The sequence below is a fragment of the Gobius niger genome, assembly GCF_951799975.1.
Source record: "Gobius niger genome assembly, chromosome: 10".
Classification (NCBI taxonomy): domain Eukaryota; kingdom Metazoa; phylum Chordata; class Actinopteri; order Gobiiformes; family Gobiidae; genus Gobius; species Gobius niger.
The window spans coordinates 6,024,046-6,041,512 of NC_136861.1; positions in this window are offsets into that span (position 1 = coordinate 6,024,046).

A 17,467-nucleotide genomic window follows, 5' to 3' on the forward strand; every position below is an offset into this window, starting at 1 on the left:
CGATACAAAACATGCTCCAAAAGACACAAAAAAGTCTTACTGAAAGAACCATCTTTATCAAACTTTATTATAAAGTGCTTTTCATGCCTGGCACAGCCTCCCAAATATTTTATATATATATTGTGAGGAAGCTGGCCACGAGGGGTTGAAATGGGCAGGCAGACTTAAGTTAGAGTTCTCACCAGACATTTATTGCTCAAGCAAACAGAACTTGTGACACACAGATACAAAATGGCCCCCTAGTGACTACAGCAGTCAGCTTTTATACCTCCCCTAATGGGAAAGGACCTCCCACCGGTAAGTACCATTCCTAGTTTCCCCCCTTCCACATGGTTCAGCCTGAGGTTTTTAAAATGGCCGACAAAGACCACGCCCCTTCCTTTCTCACCAGGTGGTACAGGTAAATGTTTGAGTAAATGAATAAACAAAGTTGTTGTTGTTGGATAATTATTAACTTAAACATGAATCTTATTGTTGGCTGGTGGATATTGCAAACGAAACAAACAAAGCAAAATAACAAACACACACAATGGGACAAACCCACTTTGTCACATATATACTAAATAAATAAATGTCAGTTAAAAGGTCGGCTAAAAAGGGGGGGGGTCTTGAGCTGCTCTGAACCCCGAAACTCCCACCTGAACCGAGCACATTTTCTCCAGTTTGGCTTCACCCCAGTCCAAAAGCTTCTGGAAAAAAGCTGTGAAAATAGCAACAAAACTGAGACGAAAACAATGAAATGTGACAAAAAAGTGAGAAAACATTGACAAAAAAGTGATGGAAAATTGATGAAAAAGTGGCAAAAATGTCACAAACATTTGACAAAAAATAGACAAAAAATTTACACAAATTTCACAAAAAAATAAAAAAAAAAATGACAAAACTTGACAAAAAAAAGGCCATAAACTTGATTTAAAAAATGACCAAAAAATGACAAAAATGTGATAAAAATTTGACCAAAAAATTACAAAAAAGTGACAAAAAATTGATGAAAAAGTGGCAAAAATGTCACAAAAATATCACAAGAAATTGACGAAAAAATGACAAAAATGTGACAAAAAATGACAAAAAAAATGACAAAAAAAGTTACAAAAATGAGTTGAATACCCGACAAAAAAATGACGAAAAAAAAAAAATCCAATGACGTGAGGAAAAATATCCTCTCGGTTCAGGTGGGAGTTAAGAGGTTAAAAACATGAACGTTCTCTGCAGCCCTGAGCTCCTCCTCAGGTCTGAGCTCCTCCTCAGGTGGTTCCAGAGGCGAGGGCCGTAATATTGAGTCTTTTTGTGACTTTAGGAATAACTAGGAGACCCCTGCCGGAGGAGCGAAGGGGCCGTGAAGGTTCGTAAGGTAAAAGCAGTTCTGAAAGATAAGAAGGACCAAGACCATTAAGACATTTAAAAACCATTAACCTCTTACCACCCGCCTGAACCAAATGCATTCTGTTCTCTTTGGCTGTTATATAGGTCTGTGTAACACCTCATTTGAAAGCTGTTGCTGTGTTGTGTCACCTCTTTAATGTTTTTTTTTTTCTTCATTTTTGTTGAATTTTTGTATTTTTTTTTGTCTCATTTTTGTCACATTTTTGTTGAATTTTTGTCACTTTTTAGTAGAATTTTTGTCTCATTTTTGTCACATTTTTGTTGAATTTTTGTCACTTTTTGGTTTAATTTTTGTCACTTTTTGGTTTAATTTTTGTCACATTTTTGTTGAATTTTTGTCACATTTTTGTTGAATTTTTGTCACATTTTTGTTGCGTTTACATCCTTGTTTTCTTCTCATTTTTGTGGCTGTTTTGGTGTTTTTTCCCAATAAGCTTTTTGATTAGGGTAAAACCAAACTGGAGAAAATGGGATCCGTTCAGGTGGGAGTTAAGAGGTTAAAAGAACTTTAAAATCGATCCTGAAACCTGGTCCCGCCTCCTGGTCTTCGTCAGGACTCGAGCTGCTGTAAACCTGAGATCCTCTTTTTGAGAAGACCAGAAAGCCGGGCTTTACAGTAGTGGATACGACTGGTGATAAAAGCATGCATGAGCGTCTCCGTGTTGGCCCGAGAGAGAATGGGGCGACTCTGGCTATGTTCTTTAGATGCAAAAACCGATCTTTGTGATATTCTTAATGTGTGGAATAAACGCCAGCTCAGAGTCAAAGATCACGCCCAGGTTCTTCACCTGTGAGGAAGGATTCAGAGACAGTGACTGTTTCTCAATTGCGAGGATCCGTCCTCCGTTTGGCCACTTTGTTGACGTCCTCGGTGGCGGCTCCTCCAAAACGGAGCGGAGTGTCCTCTCCCCCGGAGCGAGCGGCTGCGTCATGTCACGTGTCAATCTATGCTCATTAAAACAACTGTTTTATGAATAACAGAGGCCAGGAAACTGTTTATGTGGAACACAACTTTTTTTAAAGTGAGTTCAAACTAATAAAGTTTTGCGAGAAAAGAAAAAAGAAACTATGCTGCAGTGCATCATGGGTAATTTCAGCTCTCCGAGGCAGCGGAGGATCCACAGCTGTATCCTTCGTAAATGAGCCAAACGGAGGAGTCGAGCTGCGAGGGGGCGAGTGGTCCAGGTGAAATGGAACACCACTTGGCGGTGCCGTGATGACGCAAATGACGTCCGAAGTGGTCGAGACGCCGAGGATCCTGGCAATTGGGAAACAGCCAGAGACTGTAGTTTCTCTCTCTTCTTTAACAGTCTATTGAAGTCTGTTTTTGCAGTGGGAAACCATTTCACCTCTTAACTCCCACCTGAACGGATCCCATTTTCTCCAGTTTGGCTTTGAATGACAAAAATTCAACCAAAATTTGACAAAAATTCAACAAAAAAATGACAAAAATGTGACAAAAATTAAACAAAAATTAAACAAAAAAATGACAAAAATTAAACAAAAATGTGACAAAAACTCAACAAAAATGTGACAAAAACTCAACAAAAAAGTGACAAAAATTCAACAAAAATTCAACAAAAATTCAACAAAAAAATTCAACAAAAATTCAACAAAAATTCAACAAATATTCAACAAAAATTCAACACAAAAATTCAACAAAAATTCAACAAAAATTCAACAAAAATTCAACAAAAATTCAACAAAAATTCAACAAAAAAATGACAAAAAAATGACAAAAATTCAACAAAAATGTGACAAAAATGAAACAAAAATTAACCAAAAATTCAACAAAAAAATGACAAAAATGAAACAAAAATTAACCAAAAATTCAACAAAAAAATGTCAAAAATGTGACAAAAATTAAACAAAAATTAAACAAAAATTAAACAAAAATTAAACAAAAAAATGACAAAAATTAAACAAAAATGTGACAAAAACTCAACAAAAATGTGACAAAAACTCAACAAAAAAATGACAAAAATTCAACAAAAAAATGACAAAAGTTAAACTAAAATGCGACAAAAATTCAGCAAAAAAGTGACAAAAACTCAACAAAAAAGTGACAAAAATTCAACAAAAATTCAACAAAAATTCAACAAAAAAATTCAACAAAAATTCAACAAAAAAATTCAACAAAAATTCAACAAAAAATGTGACAAAAATGTGACAAAAATGTGACAAAAATGTGACAAAAATGTGACAAAAATGTGACAAAAATGTGACAAAAACTCAACAAAAATGTGACAAAAACTCAACAAAAAAGTGACAAAAATTCAACAAAAATTCAACAAAAATTCAACAAAAAAATTCAACAAAAATTCAACAAAAATTCAACAAATATTCAACAAAAATTCAACACAAAAATTCAACAAAAATTCAACAAAAATTCAACAAAAATTCAACAAAAATTCAACAAAAATTCAACAAAAAAATGACAAAAAAATGACAAAAATTCAACAAAAATGTGACAAAAATGAAACAAAAATTAACCAAAAATTCAACAAAAAAATGACAAAAATGAAACAAAAATTAACCAAAAATTCAACAAAAAAATGTCAAAAATGTGACAAAAATTAAACAAAAATTAAACAAAAATTAAACAAAAATTAAACAAAAAAATGACAAAAATTAAACAAAAATGTGACAAAAACTCAACAAAAATGTGACAAAAACTCAACAAAAAAATGACAAAAATTCAACAAAAAAATGACAAAAGTTAAACTAAAATGCGACAAAAATTCAGCAAAAAAGTGACAAAAACTCAACAAAAAAGTGACAAAAATTCAACAAAAATTCAACAAAAATTCAACAAAAAAATTCAACAAAAATTCAACAAAAAAATTCAACAAAAATTCAACAAAAAATGTGACAAAAATGTGACAAAAATGTGACAAAAATGTGACAAAAATGTGACAAAAATGTGACAAAAATTCAACAAAAATTCAACAAAAATTCAACAAAAAAATGACAAAAATTCAACAAAAATGTGACAAAAACTCAACAAAAAAATAACAAAAATTCAACAAAAAAATGACAAAAGTTAAACTAGAATGCGACAAAAATTCAGCAAAAAAGTGACAAAAATTCAACAAAAATTCAACAAAAATTCAACAAAAAAATTCAACAAAAATTCAACAAAAATTCAACAAAAATTCAACAAAAAAATGACAAAAATTCAACAAAAAAATGACAAAAATGTGACAAAAATGTGACAAAAATGTGACAAAAATGTGACAAAAATTTGACAAAAATTTGACAAAAATTTGACAAAAATTCAACAAAAAAATGACAAAAATGTGACAAAAATTAAACAAAATTTAAACAAAAAAATGACAAAAATTAAACAAAAATGTGACAAAAACTCAACAAAAAAGTGACAAAAATTAAACAAAAAAATGACAAAAATTAAACAAAAATGTGACAAAAACTCAACAAAAAAGTGACAAAAATTCAACAAAAATTCAACAAAAATTCAACAAAAAAATGACAAAAATTCAACAAAAAAAAGACAAAAATTCAACAAAAAAATGACAAAAGTTCAACAAAAATTCAACAAAAATGTGACAAAAACTCAACAAAAAAATGACAAAAAAAAAAAAAAAGACAAAAATTAAACAAAAAAATGACAAAAATTCAACAAAAAAATGACAAAAGTTAAACTAAAATGCGACAAAAATTCAACAAAAATGTGACAAAAAAAAAAACATATAAAAAGGTGTCACAACACAGCAACAACGCGAGGAAAAAGATCAGATTTGTGGGTCTTAGCTTTCAAATGAGGTGCTACACAGACCTATATAACAGCCAAAGAGGACAGAATGCATTTGGTTCAGGCGGGTGGTAAGAGGTTAACCAGGACCAACCATCCACCACCTGCAAGGCTCTTAAACTAAACTAAACATATGAGCTCTGGTCCTTTGTTTGTGGATTGTCCAGGAGTTGAGTTCAGAGGTTGAAACAATCTCTTTTCCAACATCAAACATGTTTTTAGGCTTTTTCTTGTTTGCTCCGTTGGTTTCCCGGGACGACAGACGACTCTGAACCGTCTCCAACAAACTCTGACGAACTTTTCCTCCGCCTCGGTCTCGGCCTCCGTCAGCTGTGGAGACCAGGGCCCAGATGGATGGCCCGATCCCGGTCTAACCCCGGAATACTTCAGCCGGTCTGACATGTCCCCATGGAAACCACGGCGGGTCACATGACGTCACCCCAGTCGCCCTCTGACCCCCGTGTGAAGGGAGTGGAACCGTCTGTCAGACTTAAAAAGACCAGAAACGTGAGTGAGGACGATGAAAACGATCTGAAAACATCTGTGCGGCTGCTCGAACACCTGTAAGGGTTAAACCTCTTAACTCCCGCCTGAACCGAGAGGATCTTTTTCCTCACGTGGTCAGATTTTTTTTTCCATCATTTTTTTGTTAGGTATTCAACTTTTGTCATTTTTTCGTCAATTTTTTATCACATTTTTGTCATTTTTTGTCACATTTTGTCATCACATTTTGTCATCACATTTTGTCACATTTTTTGTCATATTTTTGTATTTTTTTTGTCAAATTTATATCACATTTTTGTCATTTTTTGTCACATTTTGTCATCACATTTTGTCACATTTTTTGTCATATTTTTGTATTTTTTTTGTCAATTTTTGATCACATTTTTGTCATTTTTTGTCACATTTTGTCATCACATTTTGTCACATTTTTTGTCACATTTTTGTCACATTTTTGTCGTTTTTTTTATCACATTTTTGTCATTTTTTTTATCACATTTTTGTCATTTTTTTTATCACATTTTTGTCACATTTTTGACCAAAACTAGACTAAAATTGAAAAGTTTTTTTTAAGACAAAATCTCGTCTAAAATTAAATTACATTTTAGTCAAAAGACTAAAACTAAACTAAAATATGTTGTCAAAATTAGCACTGTTTAAAATATATACTTAGAATACTCATTTCGAGTAACTGTATTCAGGTTAAGTCACTCTTTAATTTAACACAGTCACTTTCCAAATATCAAAGGAATAAACTGAAGTTCTCAATCATTACATTTCAGTTTCATATTCATAAGAGAAGGTCAAAACAGCCGGGGAGAAGTTCAGCCCTGGATCATTCTGGGCTGTGGGCGTCCTAGTTAGTGGCAAATAAGTTCAAAACAGGCGGTGTCCAAATATTCAGAATACACACGGAATATATTACAAAATACACAAGTATTCTGTATTCTGGTAACTAAATACAATTGCAAAGTATTCTCCCCAACAGTGTTCATTTTGTGTTAAACATATTTTATTTTAGTTTTAGTTTTAGTCTTTCGACTAAAATGTAATTTAATTTTAGTCGAGATTTAGTCAAAAAAAATTTAAGACTAATTTAGTCGACTTTGCATTTATAATATTCACTATAATCATATTTAATGTTGTTCCTCTGCTTCATGGAGCTGCTCCACATGAACAAAGCTCAGAGCTGATCCTTTGGCAGAGAATTTACATATGAGGCTCTTTCAGACGCTCAATAGTAGTTTAGATTATTTTAGTCTCTCCTTTTCATTTTTATTTAGTCTTATTTTAGTCGACTCAAATATCTGGACATTTTAGTCATAATTTTAGTCTCATGAAAAACTTTTAATTTAGTTTTAGTCCAATTTTAGTCGGAAAAATTATCACTTTGACTAAAATTAAGACTAAATATTTTAGTCGATGAAATGAACACTGCTCCCCAACACTGCTAGTGCTAACTGCTGCACCACCATAGCCTCCTTGACACAACAGGCTGTCACCTAGATGTGTAATTTTATATAATACTATTATAATGCCATCCAAACTATCTCATACCACACTTCAGGAACACCCGGGGTCAAAACTGCTTCTGTGAGCTCACCAGGGCCAGAAACAAAATCCCCCTGAGAATAATCTGGTAGAATAAATCAGTCATTTCATTTGCACCGCATGTCTGTTTCTGGGAGACTTTTGGACGTGTTTGGACGGGTTTGGACAGGTTTGGACGTGTTTGGACGGGTTTGGACGGGTTTGGCTGTGTCACCTGACCGCGGTGCCAGGTGTCCAGTGTAGGGACACAACAGGGGGCTGTAGTTCGGCTGCTGTGTCCTCAGTTGTGCCTTGGCTCGGTGCGAGGACGAGTGTGAGCTGAGGTGAAGCTTCTAAAGACCTGTCCGTGTCGGAGATGAAGTGTCTGGAGCCGCTCTCTCTCACCTGCGGCCTTTGTTTCCGCCGCCGAAGTCCATCCGAGTCGGAGCGGGACGTGGAGCGAGGCACAGAGCGAGCTTTGTGTCCCGCTCGTAAACTGTGGGGCGAGAGACTGGACTGAAGTCGCAGAAAACAGAGAGATTTACAGATGTGATCAGTCGCGGGATTAATGGACCACCGAGTCCAACAACAGTCTCTGAGAACGACTGGCACCAAGTACAGGCAATAAAGTACAAACAAAACGACCGAATGTTCCTCTGTGTTCAACCTGTATGAAACCACACTCCTTCTGCACACAACACTTCCTAAAAACACAATGCTTTGGGATAGTTTCAACTCTGCAAAGTTATCAATATATGCATTCATCCTTTGAGAAGATTTGCAAACGATGTACTGAGCAGAGGAAAGAGTAACAGTTTGATGTCCAAGCAACACATGGGGGAACTTTTGAGAAGAAAGGCAATTAAAGCAGAACATTTGAATACTTTTAACCTCTTACCAGCCGCCAAAACCAAATGCATTCTCTCCTCTTTGCCATTGTCGCCACTTTTTATTTCCCTTTTGTGTTTTTGTCACTTTTTAATGGCACTTTTGTTGCACTTTTTGCTATTTTAATTGCTGGATTTTCTGCCGAATTTGTGTCATTTTTTGACCATTTTTTGTCATTTTTTGCCGGATTTTGTCATTTTTTTGCTGAATTTTTGTCACTTTTTTTCTGGATTTCTGTCACTTTTTTGCTGGATTTTTGTCTTTTTTTTGCTGGATTTTTGTCACTTTTTTTGCTGGATTTTTGCCATTTTATTTGTCGAATTTGTGTCATTTTTTTGCCGGATTTTTGTAATTTTTTGCTGGATTTTTGTCACTTTTTTGCTGAATTTTTGTCATTTTTTTGCTGAATCTTTGTCACTTTTTTTGCTGGATTTTTGTCATTTTTTTGCTGAATTTTTGTCACTTTTTTGCTGGATTTTTGCCATTTTATTTGTCGAATTTGTGTCATTTTTTGCCGGATTTTTGTCATTTTTTGCTGGATTTTTGTCACTTTTTTGCTGGATTTTTGTCACTTTTTTTCTGGATTTCTGTCACTTTTTTGCTGGATTTTTGTCACTTTTCTGCTGGATTTTTGCCATTTTATTTGTCGAATTTGTGTCATTTTTTTGCCGGATTTTTGTCATTTTTTGCTGGATTTTTGTCACTTTTTTGTTGGATTTTTGTCACTTTTTTGCTGGATTTTTGTCACTTTTTTCTGGATTTTGTCACTTTTTTCTGGATTTTGTCAATGTTTTTCTGGATTTTGTCACTTTTTTCTGGATTTTGTCAATGTTTTTCTGGATTTTGTCACTTTTTTGCTGGATTTTTGTCACTTTACATCCTCATTTTCTTCTTGTTTTTTGTCGCTATTTTGAAGAAGCTTTTAGATTTGGAGAAGTTGGAGAACAGGAGAAAACATGTTCAGGTGGGAGTTAAGAGGTTAAGGCTTTTTTGTTGTTGTTTTATCGCCCGTGGAAACCCAGACTTCGTGGATGTTTGACTCCGGGATGTCGTTCAGTTGTGGTTGTGAGGAGTGTGTTGAGAATATAAAGTGATTAAAACAGTTCACAGGGTGCACACAGAGCTCCAGAGCTGACGGTTTAGACTTACTTCAGACAGTAGAGCCTGAAGAACAGCTGCTGGACTGATCCGAGGCCAGGCGCTCGGAGAGAAAGAGTGGTCAACATGGAAACAGCACTGGCCAGTCTGCAGAAACAAAGACAGTTATTCAAACTAATATTTACATTTCAGATCAGTGGGTTAAACCTCTTAACCCCCACCTGAACCCAACGCACTTCCTCCAGCTCAGACACGCAATCAGAGCTCAGAGTGTTAGCATTTAGCCTCTCCTCGTCTCTTCTATAGGTGTTTTTCCACATGCAGGTGCGTAAACTTCTTCCTAATCCCTTTGAGCAGCACTAATACCTCTTATATTGTGAAAAAATTCTGTATCTTCTGATTGGCCGCGAGAGAGTGGACAGCCCTCACTAGTGACACGCAGGGCATTTAGCATTTCACAACATCATGCGGCTGTGCTAAAAGCATTTAACCGCTGTTAGCTGGTGTTAGCATAACATTAGCATGTAGCTTACCTTCATAGTTGTATTTAGCGGTTTCTTTCCTTACTAGCTGAGACCCGGCCTTTGGCCGGGCCTCGCTAGTCTCCACATTTGATATTCAGAGATTATGAGTTATTACAAAGAAATGTCCAGTATGGTCCCTATAACCCGTCACTCAGTACAGCTGTAGACCCGCAGTAAGCAGACCAGTGGTTCCCAACCCATTCCTAAAACTATGGCCACTCCAAATGTTTAAAATAATGAATGCTAAAAATAATTTCAAACAAAGTGCAATTGGAGTGTTTGCACCCGTACTCCTTTCTTATAAACTACATAGACAATATGTTGCAAAACTCAGGGAATAGAATTCAAGAAACAGTGGAATATTTATGGAGAAATTAGCGGTTCAGCTCTAACGGTTCAGTTCACGGTGCAGGACCCGTGGTTTGGAGCAATCTAAAAAGAAGTTGTTTTTTATTAGACAGTATTTATATCCTTATAATACAATTGGCAATGCTTTCAAAGCCGATTTATAGAATGTTAAGAAGAAATAGAGAAGAAATGGTACAGCAGCAAAGTAAAAAAAAACATAAATAAAAAAAAAAAGCAACAGTGCAGGCCATGCGCTCGTTAAGTGGTTTCACTTTCGCTTTCCGCACACGGAGGCTGAAGCTCTCGGAGCAGCGCGTTTCATTTGAAGCTCGTGTTTCTGCGTGTACTTTTTTTCGGAGACAAAACTTTGGAGACGGAATATGACCAGGATTGGATCTTACGCATGTGTCTGAGCTTCTGACATGACAGCACTGGATCTGTAATGAACCACAGCCTCGGTCACTGCAGGAGAGACTTAAACAAAGACGCGTAGATGTGTTTTGGAGGATGTACCTGTACCTGCGGAGCGTCTGCAGCTGCAGTTTAGGGTGAGTGACGATGACACACATCGCCCTGTTAGGATGCGCGCACGCACACATACACACACACACGCACGGCAGTCAGATCTCGTGCACTCGCGTTGTTGTGACGGCGGGTTGTCCTCGGACAGCAGCACCGCGGTCCATATGGACCCGTGACCAATGCCCGCGGCCGGTGGGACGGTGACGTGGGGGCCGGCCGCGGATTTTTGGGAAAAGAACATGGCAAGTATTATATAGCGCTTTTCCAGACGCTCGTCGGTGTATAATTAGTAGCAGTATTCATTCAGTCCACTGCGCACATCAGCCCCCACCACCAACCACGCACACACTGACTACTGTCGCCAGGTTCCCAAACGGTCTCCCATCCCAGTCCTAACCAGGCCCGTCCCTGCTTAGCTTCAAAGTCGGTATGGGAAATAAAAATGGCGGCGGCCAGGCGGCGGCCATTGAGATAGCGTTTTCTATAATAGATTTAATACAGCTTGGCTCCTCTCAATAAGTCCCACCAGAGGGCAGCATTTGTCCACATTTTTTCTCATTGCTGGTTACAAAACTTTGAACGACAATCTGTTGTGGGAAATTGATGATTTTTAGCTAATGTTATATTTTATAAAGCTATTGAATGTTTTTTATGAGTTTAATCTATGTGCTTTAAGTTTCAGTTATAACCAATATTTTCACACGCACATGGCTGTAACAATACCCCGTTTCTTGCTCTTGCATTCTTTTGCTCAAACCTGTGGAGACGTGCGGCCCCCTCACCGGAGCTGTGAAAAAATAACTCCAAATAAGGCAACAGGAAGACACTTCTAGTGGAAAACTACTGAGAGAAAAGCTTGATGACCTTGGCCCGAGCTCCACTCATCTTCTATCTCTTCGTGAACGTCACATTGTTTCTGATATATATTTGTAAGAGCGCAGTTGGACGGTGCCGTTTCCTGGGACGGCCCCGTTCAAGCACCGTGTATATTGTTAGGGACTTTAGCATTCAGATACATCTGTGTTTAGAAATTGTAATTGTTTTAGGGAATAAATCTTCTTTGACTAAAGCTACTGAATTCTGGTGGTTTCTCCTCGGACCAACGAATACGCTGGCGAGACCTTTTTTGATACTTTAATATTTTAAACTTAACTGTTTAACTGTGTTTAAAATGATCTTATGGAGTCAGACCTTGTGTAAATTTAGAGTTTTAATATTTCCTGTGAAATCGGCCACACTGTACAGCGTGCTCCTCTGTGGGGGCGCCTCCCACAACCAATGTTGGTGTGTGTTGTGTGGTGGAAACAGACACATGGTGCGGGGTAGAGTCGATACGTGCACGTAGATCGTGGCGTTCGCTATGTGGAACGACGGCTTATGGGGCCAAACGGGGGTGAAGTAAGAAACGACCGAGCTCTTCCATGTTTCCCCCTATTTAAATACATTACTCAAAATTAAACATGTTGATTTCATAAGTGGATAAAAAGGGGTGCCATGTTGTAAAGCGTAATAATACCTTAGGAGAACTTCGACGTCCTCGCAGTAAAGTCGAAATGCTCCTATGATATTATTACACATTGATATATGGTCCCCCTTTTTTATCCACTTACAAAATCGACATGTTTTAATTTTGTGTAACGATCGTGTAACTACGCAAGTAACCGTGTTTAAAAAGGGGAAAACGTGGAAGAGCTTGGTCGCTTCTAGGTTCACCCCCGTTTAGTCCCATAGGGAAGAGGAGCAGAGGCTAAATGCTAGCAACATCTTTAGTCTTTTTGTGTGACTGAGCGCACCCACAAAGGCCAGACAGGTACACATCAACTCGTCTAAGCTCAGGTAAGAACAAAAACAGTTTTTGCTCAGACATGGCCTTTAACACCTTGTACTGCTTTGTTTTACGTGTGTTTTTAGATTCCATGCTATTAAAATGGATGTTTTTTTTGTTATATTTTGATGTAAGGTTTTCCAAGAGCTGAAGAAATAAACTTTGACTGATTGAAACTTTGATTGAGTCTATCTATCCCAGGGCAGCTGTGGCTACAATGGCAGTTAACCACCACCGAGCATGAATGAATGATGACTACAGCGCATGCAACATAGTTAGGGAGGCACCGATACCACTTTTTCTAAAACCGATACGAGTACGAGTACTTGGATTTAAGTACTCGCCGATACCGATATGAGTACGAGTACTTGGATTTAAGTACTCGCCGATACCGAACACTGATACGAGTACGAGGCATTTTCTTCAACATTCTTACTTTTTTCACAGATTGGTTTGTAATTAGTTAATTTACTCATGTACATTTCCTTAAGTAAAGTAGTTGACACATTTAAGAGCAGTTATATTAGAATTGTGCTGATGCCATTTATTTATTTATTTATATTTTCATTCAATATAATTTTTAATGTTTATGTCTCTGTCCATCATAGACAGAAAAGCCCATGTCCAAAAGCTCCCAATGCCTGAGCTTTATTCATTTATGTATTTTTATTTAACAATAGTATTGAGATGTTACTTAAATGGTCTCTTTTCGTCCTTACTTCAGCTCCTGTAGATTTTCTCGTGTGTTTGTAGTAACTTAGCGAGAAGCTACAGCGTTTTCATTGTTCTGCTGCAGCTCATTTTCGCTCAATATAAACATGCTGTATGTCTTTAAATTGGATTTTCTGAGGACTTTTTAGTCGCTGGGTTAGTTTTTCAGATGAATAAACCCCTGGGCATAAAACGGCGTCAGAATGGCCAAAACTTTTAGCCACGAGTTAGCAACATTAGCCTGTACGTTGTAAACACTGCAGACGCTGCAGCACTAACAACATTTAGCTCTGGTTAAATCCAGCTCAGACTCTGGTTTAGAGAGCGCAGTCTGTAATAAAGTCAGCTCTATGTGGATTATTCTATTTCCACTGAAGAATTCTCCAGTTTGTTGCCATTTTCTCTCCTCAGCTGAGAGGTCAAATGGTATCGGTTTCTGGTATCGGGACCTCATGAATGAGTACGAGTATGAGTACAAGAATGTGGCATCGGCCCGATATTGGCATCCCTACCATTAATGTTGATGTTTTTTTTGTTATATTTTGATGTCAGGTTTTCCAAGAGCTGAAGAAATCAACTTTGACTGATTGAAACTTTGATTGAGTCTATCTATCCCAGGGCAGCTGTGGCTACAATGGCAGTTAACCACCACCGACAGTGATGTACCTGAACGCGTTCATTGAACGAAAGTTCATGAATGCGTTCATATTTTGGGCGAACGTGAACTGAACGCACCGGATTACTGCCTGATGAACGAAACCATGAACGTGTTCATTCTGGTGTCCGTGAACGGCATTTCCCGTTCTTTTTACGTTCGTTCATTATGGTGCCAGATTTCTTATATCAGTGAATATAAAACCCCACTGCGCCGTCAGATTTTACCAGCGGCTCTAAACTCTGGCGGGTCCACGGTGTAGCTCGCGCTCGCTCCGCTCCGCCCCCGCGCCCACGCCCCGACTGTGTCCAGTTCTGTGGCGGTGAACTCTGCTGTTTATGGCCCTGGCACAGGCCCTGGCACACCGGTAACCTGCGGGTCCGCACGGTGCCCGCAGCAGCCACAGAGTGAGGTTACGAAGTGAGTTTCCCTTGTGTAACGTCTGTTGCTCCAAACTCCTCTCTGCTCCGCGCTGCCACTCATTTACATAAAGCCACAATGTGGAGTTTTTAACTACAAATTAGCTCTTTAAACAATCTTATTCACATGATTAATTTACCAAATTAACACAAATGCAATTGAATATTTGTTGCTTCATTTTTCACCAAGAATTTACCAATTAAACTTAAAAAAAAAAAAAAAAAAAGAATAAAATAAAATATGATTAGCAAAGATTTCCAAAATCCACTCATAAAACAGTGACAGGCTGACATGACATAGCTGCATAACATTAAGTGAGGATAATGTTTTTAACTCATGGCTGAAGTCAACTTTCTCCAGCTCCACCAAGGTTGTCAAAAATGCATTTAAAAATGCATCAGACTGTTGCTTTATGAGCGGGGAAATATACGTCTCACCTTTTGTTTACCTCTGTCCGTTTTAATGCCTGAATAACAGCTCGCAGCAACAACAAAAAAAAGAACTATGAACTAGTTCATTTTTGGAACTATGAACGAACTATTAATTATATACAATTATGAACTATGAACGAACTAGTTCATTTTGAAATTTGTGAACTGAACTTTGAACTAGTTCATGTAGAAAATGAACTTTCCCAACACTGACCACCGAGCATGAATGAGTGATGCAACAGAGTCATTACTCTTCCGTTGGCTTTCCAAAGCGTGACACAGACTTGTAACGTACGATACAAGTGTGAGTGGGCTGAACCATTCCGGGTCTGGGAATCGAACCTGGGACGGCCTTCCGCTCTCTGCCTCTGGTTTCCCGGACGTGTTGTTGGGTTTTCGGAATGTGGACTCTGGGCCTCTGTTTTGTGCTGAGGGCTGCTGTCTGTGAATGCTGAGTCATTTACACCGGGCCAGAGTTAAGCCCCAGAATTCCCAACATTCTCCATCAACCAGCGGCTGTCACTCACCTCATTTAAACGGCTGAAACTTATGGACACGATTTTAAATTGAAGGTTAATCTAAAACTTTATGAACTGAAACGTTATCAAATAAGTTCTTGTAAAGTATCAGTGCAGTGGTCGGGATAGTACGAAGCTGATTAGCCGGTGTCGTGCTTTCAAACCACTGGCTCTGCTTTGTGACGACGACACTAGAGGCCGCCATTGCTGTTGTACCTCCTTATCGCCGCTAGTCCCCCATTAGAAAGCATTGCACTTTAGACACGTTAAAAACAACTTTCTAATTTTCGGAAACTTTCTACAGCTAGATATTCCTCCAGTGATAACGCTGGGTTAGTTACAATAAAAGGCTGGTTTTCGTAAGATACATTTTCAAAACAACCGAGTGTGTAGCGGCCGGGATGAGGATCAGCACCTCCAAATCTGAGGCCATGGTTCTCCTTCCCCTCTTCAGGTCGGTGGGGAGTCCTTACCTCAAGTGGAGGAGTTCAAGTATCTCGGGGTCTTGTTCTCAGTGAGGGACGGATGGAGCGTGAGATGGACAGACGGATCGGTGCGGCGTCAGCAGTGATGCGGTCGCTGTATCGGTCTGTCGTGGTGAAGAGGGAGCTGAGTCGGAGGGCAAAGCTCTCGATTTACCGATCGATCTACGTTCCCACCCTCACCTATGGTCATGAGATTTGGGTCATGACCGAAAGGACAAGATCGCGAATACAAGCGGCCGAAATGAGTTTCCTTCGCAGGGTGGCTGGGCGCACCCTCCGAGATCGGGTGAGGAGCTCAGTTACCCGGGAGGAGCTCGGAGTAGAGTCGCTGCTCCTTCACATCGAAAGGAGCAGCTGAGGTGGCTCGGGCATCTGTTTCGGATGCCTCCTGGTCGCCTCCCGCGGGAGGTGTTCCAGGCATGTCCTAGTGGGACAAGGCCTCGTGGAAGACCCAGGACACGGTGGTGGGACTATGTCTCCGAGCTGGCCTGGTGTCGCCTCGGGGTCCCCCCAGAACAGCTGGAGGAGGTGTGTGTGGATCGGGAAGTTTGGGCATCTCTGCTGGGGCTGCTGCCCCCGCGACCCGGCCCCGGATAAAGCGGAAGAAAATGGATGGATGGATGGATGGACATTTTCAAAATCTCATACTAATGAGGGCCGGACTGTTAGCACTGGAGCAGCGCGGACTACACGTCACGTAAGGGCGGAGTCTACAGTGAAGATCCCGCCCTTATGCCCTTATTAGGAACATGCTCAGTCAGAGCTGGGGAGGGGGAGTCTGTAAATCTGCCATGTTTCCCCCTTGAACGTAATTATTTTGTCAAACGGGGGTGAGTGAGTAATGATGGTCTATTAATATAATATGTCTATGTTTCAATGAATGGGACTTTTTTTTACATAAAAAGTTGCGTAGTGCATCTTTATGCAAAATTGACTTTTTCAAGCCTTCCATCATGTTATTATGTCATTCCCTCATTAAAAACATGCCTGAAGTGTTGCCTTGGCACATTCACATATTTTTGAGTAATCTGTAAAAACTCTGATGGCGGCCATTTTAGGGACAGCTTTGCCTGAGTCCTCCTAGGAACGCCCCCACCTCCTGGAGACGCCTCCGAGCTTTCGTCACCAGCCGAGTAACCAACCACTGCTCCTCAGCAGAACCCCCTCCCCACTGATGCCACAGACAGCGTGTGGAGGGGGCGTGTCGGAAAGGCTCAGAGGTTCTTAAAGAGACAGAGGCCTATTTCAAGACATTCACTACAGCCATTTTGAGAGAGCCATTTTATACAAGGCAGTTATTCTAATTTACTGCATTTACAGACCAACAGAAGGTTTGCTCATCATTGTAGTGTGATATAGACTGGTGCTATGGGACTGAAAAAGCACAATACCCCCTCTTTAAGTTAAGAGTAGTTTCACTGTTGTTTTGTTACTTCTTTTTAAAGCAATACTAAGTAACTTGTTTACCTTAATAAATACTTTCCGTAATCCTTCTGGGGGTAATACAAGCGTTGATGAGATGATTGGGGGGTCTTTCATCTCCCCCTGGTGTCTCTGGCCAGAAAACCACAATTGCAGCTTGACTGCCACCGGACCGGAGCCACCAATACACAACAATGGAATCACGAAGAAGAAGCTAACAGGCTAACAGGCAAAGCTAACTTTAAACAGTTTTTACAGCAAGTTTGAGTGAGACAAAACAAATGTATAACTACGACACCTGCAGTTGAGCTTATGGCCTCTAGGGGAAAGAGTTACTTAGTACTGCTTTACAAAATAATTGTTTGGCTGTCATGTCATTTTGTTTAATATAATAGATCCATGCATTTTGCCCGTTACCAACAAAATGGCGGACA